Source organism: Formica exsecta, unplaced genomic scaffold, assembly GCF_003651465.1.
Source record: "Formica exsecta isolate Colony F162 unplaced genomic scaffold, ASM365146v1 scaffold111, whole genome shotgun sequence".
Classification (NCBI taxonomy): Eukaryota; Metazoa; Arthropoda; class Insecta; order Hymenoptera; family Formicidae; genus Formica; species Formica exsecta.
The window spans coordinates 170,174-179,317 of NW_021848451.1; the positions used below are offsets into that span (position 1 = coordinate 170,174).

At 30.7% G+C, this 9,144-nt stretch overlaps 1 protein-coding gene and 1 long non-coding RNA gene across 3 annotated transcripts in view; both read left to right on the forward strand.

Moving 5' to 3' along the window:
- The window catches only part of LOC115236475 (sestrin homolog), a 243,878-nt gene that overhangs the window by 49,200 nt on the left and 185,534 nt on the right, over positions 1-9,144 (forward strand). The gene's annotated exons all lie outside the window — the stretch shown is intronic.
- LOC115236549 overlaps positions 8,463-9,144 on the forward strand; it is a 46,257-nt gene continuing 45,575 nt past the window's right edge. The window contains exon 1 of the long non-coding RNA XR_003884210.1: positions 8,463-8,819. This is a non-coding gene — a long non-coding RNA (uncharacterized LOC115236549). The remainder of the gene's footprint in view (positions 8,820-9,144) is intronic.

A 9,144-nucleotide genomic window follows, 5' to 3' on the forward strand; every position in this document is an offset into this window, starting at 1 on the left:
TTTAAAAAAATTCCATGGGTTGACTCTTACATTTAACAATTTCTTAAATACCTATCTCAAAATAAAATCTAGCATATTTTATATACATATGTATTGTACGAATATAAATTAAATTACAAAGTAATCGATTCGCAAAGTAATCAATTTTACAACTAACAAATGAATTAAATAAATTATAAATTGCTCACCCGACAGTTGCTCCGCCAGCCCGATGCCTCTCCGAGCCTCTCCTCTTCCTTCTCTTTTGTTCATCTTTGTTGTTGCGACATTCATACAATATTTATTCACGAAAACACGGTTAATTCGCGCGATACTTTTGTACTGATACTTTGTACGACACTCCCGATTATAAAATGCATAATACTTTATTATATTATGACGAAACAAAAACGCGACGGCTGTTTAAAATTACGCGATTGAATTTACATGATACATACCCCGGAAATTTTACCTCTATTTTTAATAAATGGCATATGTTTCTTTCTTAAAATAATTCTATTATCTCGTATTAAAATGTATTATATATAAGTGAATAAATATATAAGTTAAAATTTAAAATAAAAATATCTCTGTGAACTGTACAGTATCCAAAAATATAATTGGATTTACCGATTGTTCACATAACAGACTTCGATCAAATAAATTTGCGAAATCCGCATATTGCATATTTTATATACATATGTATGCCAATATCGCTTATTGCAGAAGTTATAAGAAATAATGTCGCATTTTGAAGAGTAATTTTGCGACACTGAGAAGCTCGCTTGCTCGTTATTGCCTTTTCGCTGGAGTCTCGCGACACAAATGACAAGGCCAAAGCATGTCAACAACAGTGCTTTGTACGTGCGAGGCCAAATACCGAGTGACCGACAATCAATTTGTTACTATGACGAAATATTTAACGCATTATAAAATAGATTTATGCGGAATATTCTATTCTCTTTCAATATTATATTAATTATTGATTAACAATTGATGTATCAGTATTGATGTGTATGATACTGACTACTTAGTTATTTTAATCATTCGATTCTGCGATTCGTATATTACCACGTGTTCTTAATCGTATATTGCTAAACGTAAATGATTAGCAATTTAAATCTAAATGAAAAGAATTTAAAACCCGAAACATGAAATATATTTGAATATCTCTTTTCCCCGAGCATATTTAAAGAAATAATTATCGCTCGTAAATATTACAATAATATAATTTATAATTCTCCGTCACTTCGATTCGTCGCATTATACTTTGAAATGCGATTTTATTATATTATTATAATTTTATTATATATTAACGATTATAATTAATAATTCGTATGACTGATTAATTCTCGCGATAAAAGACTTATACGAGTATCATAATGTTATTATAATTTTATATTGTTCACCGACTTAAACGTAATTTGCTATTTTCGGATAGACTCGGATAATAACATATGAATCGAGTAAGTCAAATAATGAAAAGTCGCAATTATATCAACTGTTAATTAGTAATTAATATGAAAGAATAAAATATTTTCTACAAATTTAATTTGCGGCAAATATTTCGTATCGACTACTTGACGATTAAATTCTCTATCCGATATGTTTACAAGTGGAAATTTATCGTTTGCGTGAATTTATAATCGCTAATTATATTAATTTTTAGAAATTATCGCGTTTGGTATCTTCTAGTACTTGTCGCGTAATCGTATTTATCGAGAGATATTAAACTACGGCATACGTAGCAGCTCGGGTCGCTCCTTCTTGCTCGACACTCGTCACGCGAATGTCAAGGTTACAGCAAATTTCGCACGCATACGGAAACAATACCACACTCTACAAAATATATCAATAACATATAAATATTCTCGGCGAAGCGCGCTATTGTTAATACTTTATATACAAACATACTCGAGACTCGTCATGGCCTTCTCTCTCACATGTTTTCGAACCGCTATGTACGTCGTTTCAGTATCTCTCTAAATACGATGGCGACAAGTACTACTAGGAGATGCTAAACGCGATCTCGTTTCTTAAAATTAATACAAGTAGAAATTATCAACTCACGTGATTGATTAATTCTTATTTATAAATATATCGACAGAGAATTGTACGAATTATATTTTATTCCGAATTTGATGATAATTATTTATTTAATCCTTGGATTCGAATATATCTGGCATCTCTACTTAAACTTTTCGCTTTAAACATATATAATTAAACTTTTCGATTTAAATATAATTCGCTCACATCCATCTTGAATCGAGAGCACGAAGTAGCACATTTAATAATGGAAAGCCGTAATATATCATTCGTATAATTCATCATTTCGCGTGATTTATATGTACGAAATATATGTGTACCGCGTTTCCATTGTGTTTTCGGATAATCTAATGCATCTTAATTAATAATAAATTCGAGTTGCATTGTATCATATAATATTAGAGCAAAATCGCTGATATCGTTCTACATTTATATATCGCGTTTAAATCTTTGCGTTGAATTATTAAGTATAGTTAATTATATTATATTTTATATTTTATTAAGTATATAATTGGATTAAATATATAATGTTGAGCGAATTATATAGTTTTTAAATTGTTTTTCCGAAAATATAATAAAGTGCGCGTCGCGTGCAATTATGTAACGTGTCTGGAGTGCCATGCAAAGTATCGCGCGATCGTATTCTATCGCTTTAAAGCACGCGCAATCATAATTAATTATGTTTTCGCGAGTGAGTGCCATAAGGGAGCAACAAAGGACGAACAAGAGAGGAGGAGAAGGCCCAGGGAGCCATCAGGCCACGGCAGAGCAATCGTAATTTTGAATTTATTTAATTTAATTTATTTTTAAAAAGACATAGTCGTTTTTATCTTCACGATAGTAATTTATTTTCATTATCATTAAATAACATAATTTATATATAATATATATATTCGAGATCTTATTCTGAAATATATTTAAAATGTTTAACAAAATAATTATAATAATTACACGTTATTATGATATATATCATAAAGAAGATAAGATAGCATTGCGCAGAAGGTAATTTGTAATAGGTAAACAAAATGTATGCGTGCACAATGTAGAAAGACTTTAGAGCTTAGTGAGGGTGGACTACTAACGAAGTTTGAAATATTCAACAACATTTATGCAGTGCGTCGCGTGCGGTGCTTTCTCGTATGGTATGCTATGCAAGCTTTCTCTGGCTGGCAATTTTATTAAAAAAATAAAAATATCGTACTCGGTAGCAGCATGATTTATCAAAGCTGTAACGATGCTAGTACGCCGTGTAATGCAATTATACACACGTGTTTATCGGAACGCCGGCACACGTATAATGATTCTCTCTTTTTTTCTTTCTCTCTCGCTCTTCATTTTTCGCTGCCAACGATATCATTGACGCGAGATAGATGCACGCGTGGGAGATAACGCGAGAGAAAGGGCCGGCAGTCAGATGGAATAGAGAGATTTTTCATGTAAATCCCACCCCATTTTACGCAGTCCACGCTCGGCTTGGAGGCAAATAAATATCCGCCGCATAACCGGAATACCTATGGAAATATTACCTCAGAAATATGTTCGGGAGCGAATTGAAAATGAGCAGGACATTTGATACAAGCCGTCTGTGTGCCAGCAGACATTTCGAATGTTCTATTACTGTTGGAATCTGGGATGAGAGTCGATATTTTATTTTTATTTTATAAGAATGCAATTGTATTAATTTTTCATTTAGAATTAACTCTGATCAATTTCATTTAGAATTAACTCTGATGAAGCTTTCCCTTCATCCATATTGCAGATTTTAACTTAAAAAAGGAATAGTAAATCGAGCTTATTTAATTCAGAGATCGTATCGTAATTTTATCGACTATAAAAAGTGTTTTATAACCTATCGTGTACATATATGGAAAAAATACATAAATCATGTGCGTTTAGTAAAAATAGCTTAAAAGTAATTGACTGAATAAGAAACGCGTTTTTTGCACTCGTTTGACAGAATATTTGACTTGACCGATTTATAAGAGCTTTAACGTTCATTTTTAACGTAGTTCTTATCACACACACAGTGCACTTTATCAAATGTTACGCTAGTGTCGGGTTTGATTAGCGAGTATTTGGAAAATATTATCAACAGAGTTACATACTTTTGAATGATTTTATCTTCTAACCTTCTCGTGTGTTGATTATCTCTTTGCGAGAAGCCGCTTTTGTGTTGTTCTTTAAATTACACAATTTGTTGTAAGAAAGAATATTTTTCGCAATCTTTTTCCACTATTTGTGTTTAACTGTTATATCTTTGGATTGATAGAAATGTCGATATAGTCGATGGTATATAATATACGACATCGGTATAAGTCGAGATAGCAAATGGCTTTTACGTTTTCCTGCTCGATTGTTTTTCTTACAATTCTTTAATCTAAACGCTAAAGTAATTACAGTTTGAAGCAGACATTCTTTTAACTTGTTAAAGGTAAAATATAACTATGATAGATATTTTTGTCAGAATTACTTGATCAAAATGACTGAGGTATACAAATAAATTTGATAGCAGTTTTAATTCGGTAAAAAAGTGATTTTAAGATTGTTTTACGGCGGAGAAGTTTAACCCATTTGCCTAAAATTTCAATTTTCGATATTAAATATTTGATGAAACCAGTAATTAACTCTTTATTCAATTTTAATTAAGCTTCTTGATTGAAAAATTAATGGATATATATGTATTAAAGAATGAAAATATGCTTGAAGGATTGAAATATATTTTTTGATAATCAGAACAATTAATAAAATAATTATTAATTAATATACATGATTTTAATTAATAATTAATATACGTGTATATTATATGCATGCGTATATTAATAATTAATGATATTATTGATCCGGCGAGATACTAATCAAGCTCGTTGATACGGATTTTATTGACTCAATCGTTCTCGAACATATTTATTTCTTTGGATTATAAGCCGCACTAAGAGTATCATTGCTCTCCTTTGTTGGGAATAGAGTTTCATTCGCGTATCGATGTTTGCTGTTATACTTTCTGCGGGTGGTCGAGACATGAGCTAAAACATGAGTTCTCTTTATGGAGTAGCATTGTTCGAGCTCTGATTTCTGTCCCGATGACAAACACGGGCGTCGATTTACTGGGGGACTCGATTCAGAACAGGCTCGATTGTTCGAAGTCCGACACGCTTCTGGTATTACGTTTTTGTCCTAAGTTATCGCTTAAGTTGTTATCGCCTTGATTGACGTATCTTATTTGTTTAGTTTATCGTGTCATAGTTTATCATAATGTCGAAAATTTTTTCCAAAATTACCTATCATTAGTTTTCTAAACTAACGATAGACGTTAAACGAGGAAAGATTTATGCAATAAACTCTGTGTGTGTGTGTGTGTGGCCGAGATTCAAATTTGATACAGTCAAAGTTAAATAAATGTTTTGCAATATATTTATTCCGCGTCATCATACCATCTTGCTATAAAGATTCGTAGCTTTCACATATTTTCTTATCTCTGTTTTATAATATTTCTCTAATTTTAATATATTTGTTACGTTATATAAAACATTTATATTGTCAAATTAGCTTGTCTGGAAATTAAAAAAAAATAGGGTATTGGTGGCAATTAAATAAATAGTTTTTAAACATTTTTCTATTTTTTTAATTTTGAGCAAACGTTGTGCTTATCTTGTTTCGTGTCTTGGTAAAAAATCCGCTACCACTGTTCTCGTATACATTAAAATATGTATACTTCAATGTATGCGAGAACAATCTTCTCTTTCGCATTGTATCTCTGTGACGGTGACCTTATCTTTAGGGCAAGTTAACAAAGAAGGGGAAGATAAAGGAAAATGGAAGAATGATAAGACCTTCTCGCAAATAATGGAAAAAATATTCATATTGCCGCTCGAACGATAACACGCTACCATAAAAATTGCCGTCGTTATACTATTCCTGGACAAAATCGAGCTCAAAGCAAGTGGCCTCTTTAAAACGAATCACGGATATTATTTCTATCCGGTGTATATCGTTTTTTTCCTCTTTCTCTCTCTGTCTCTCTATATCTCTTTTTTCTTTTTCATATGATAATTGATTTTTCTCAATTTGTTCAAATATATCCAACGTTTATCGCTCAGAATGTTTGTAAAAATAGTTTCTTATTTCTGAGATACATTGGCATTGCATATTTATGTAACGAGATTCGCGACGTATAACGCAGATTATATTCACAAGGAGATCTAAAAGTCATTATAACGTTGATACTTGGATTGAATATAGACTCTGTTATGATTTTCTTTATACAATTAAATGTATATCATGCATATCTTCATATCTCGAATTAATTTTGAAAGTAATATTAGTTTATTTTTTTACATTGAGATATTATTTGTATTTTGTATAATGGCTATATAGCGATATTACAATAAAGAACTCATTGACTAACAGATAGAAGCATGTATCTTTGAAAAACATCAAGCGTTTTAAACAAATTGAACGGTAAGCGTTACACAAAAAAGCAGAATATCATACATAGCTGAAACAGTTTCTTAGTAGAAAACAAGGAAGCGGAGGAAGGATATTATTTAACCATGATATAACTCTTTTTCACAGTAACAGTAACTTTAATTTTATCTATTTTATCTGTAATCTAATACATTTTTTAATGTAAAGCTTTAAACGTGTTTTTTTTTTAATCATATTTTTTAGATTAGTTTATATGATTTCAACAAACAAACTAATGAGGCTAAAATTTTACATATATATAAAATACATCATAAGCACGTAGCTGTTTTTCTATTTAAAAAATATCATTATTTTTATACAAAAATGTAATATTGTAAGAAGTCAATAATTATGTACATGCAAAATTTCAAAATCATAGAGATGTAATAGCTTTTTCAGAATAAATTTTCTAAAAGTTATGCTCAAAAAAATTATTAGATTCTAATAAACTAATCCATAGATAAAGAGACATGTATTTTATATATCTGTAAAATTTCAGTCTGATTGCTCTTTGAAAATTTATATGAATCAATTTGAAAAAACGTGTTTTTGAGAAAAGCACATTTATAATTTTGCGATAAGATTTAAGATGGATAAGAGATTGAATAAATTTTCTTAACATTGATTTAAGCTTTTAACGTTGTATTCTCTATGGTTGTATAAAGAAGAGATACTTTTTTCCCCTTAAAACTTTATTGCCTTATTAGTAGTCCTTAGCTTTAGGAGTTTTATGTGTTTTGTTTCGACGCATCGAACGCTCATCGTACAGTTCTCTCGATGTGTCATGTTGCATTAACATATGCTTTTGTATGTGATTCAATAGTGCGATTCTCATTATAGATATTACTTTAATATTGACACATATAGTTCTAATTGAAAATATAAATAGCTAAGATTTCTTTGGGGGAGAAGGACTATTCCTTATTCGTTTCTGACTCACAATATAAAGTCTAAGACAAATTAATGCGTTAAAATTTTCATGATTATGTATTTTGTATATATGTTTTTTAAAACATTTCTTTGATAAATTTTTATTTGATAAATTTATTAATTGTTGAGAAAATTGTAAAAAATTTAATATCCAGGCTGACTGGATTATCAGGATCTTTGGAATTTTTCAATTCTCAATTTCTTTGGACTTGTATATATATATATATATATATATACACATATATAGCTCTCAACAATAAATTTATTATCATAAAATTCTTTCCTATTTAATGTACTCTTTTCGCCATATTTTGGCACTGAAACTATCTTATACAGAGCGTGACAGCATATATTAATCATTTCTTATTGTTAGTAACTACATATATGGAAATATTGGAGCTTTGGGGAAAAAACACATACATATGCTTACAAAATTTGGTGTGTGCATATATATTAAAAATAGTACAACCCAAATACATATCTTTTGAAGAAAAAACAAATATCAAGAAATCCTATCTTATCCTAGATGTGTTCTTATTTTCATCTATGATACGATATGCTCTCTATTTCTACAAATATAACTTTAATATCATTAAAAAATATATGACTCATAATACATATACTAATATTTAACTTTGTACATATTTCGGGTTTTACTGAAATATGTTTAGATGAAAATGAAATATAAGACGCATTTTCAAAACCTTGAATTTCAAGAGAATACAATAAAAGAAAAATTGATCTTTTACGACTTGGAAAATCGAAACACTTCTACCTGCTCTTTAGCTCATTAAAAAAAGCTTTCAAAGATTCAAAGGAAACTTGAACGTAACAGATTAGATAGAGATTCCGAAGATAACTGATTTTGTAAAAGCAGTGAGATTAGATCTCTGGAATGCTTAATAAACACTTTTACGCATTAATTGATACAATGTTCGTGGGGGATGAATCACAACCGTATATTAATGCTTTGATGTATATTTGCCGCGACCACGCTCCGCCACCGACCATGGACCAATCGGCGTGCATCTCGGTCGGTCCGGAGTACAATCGCAACGGACGTATACAGCGGACGTAGACGTAGACGCGCGCAGTCCGCCAGTTGGTAGCGACGCCGTCGCTTGGCCGTTCACAACCTTCCACCTTCCACTTTAGTCTCGCACGCCGTTCAGGCAGGACGTGTTCCTCCGTTCTTTGGCTCGCTCGTGTATTAGGGTGCACGCGCCAAGTGTACGTAACGCGCCTCCCACGTCGGAAACTTATTTTCGATGCTCGCGGCAAGTTGTAACGTCAAAGTGCATCGCGACGTTCGTTGGTCTTATTTGCAAATTACAAGATCGTCATTGTATTAAAACTATTCTCACGTGGCGAGAGATTGCAATTTTTCGGTAGTACAAAAGGTAAGTGCGAGAGGAAAGAAAGGATACAGGATGCAGGATGTATTATTTTATGTACGGATTTTTTAACGATCGAGACATGGCTCATTTAAAACAATTGGCGCGATATTTATTTCGTATTATTCTTATCGTATAAAATAATTATTTTTTACTTATAATATTGTGAGACAATTAGAAATTGTGCATTTTATTTAATAATTAATTATATTTATTAAATAAATAATAAGTTATTTATTTCCTTATCGTATAAAATAATTATTTTTTACTTATAATATTGTGAGACAATTAGAAATTGTGCATTTTATTTAATAATTAATTAATTAATTAT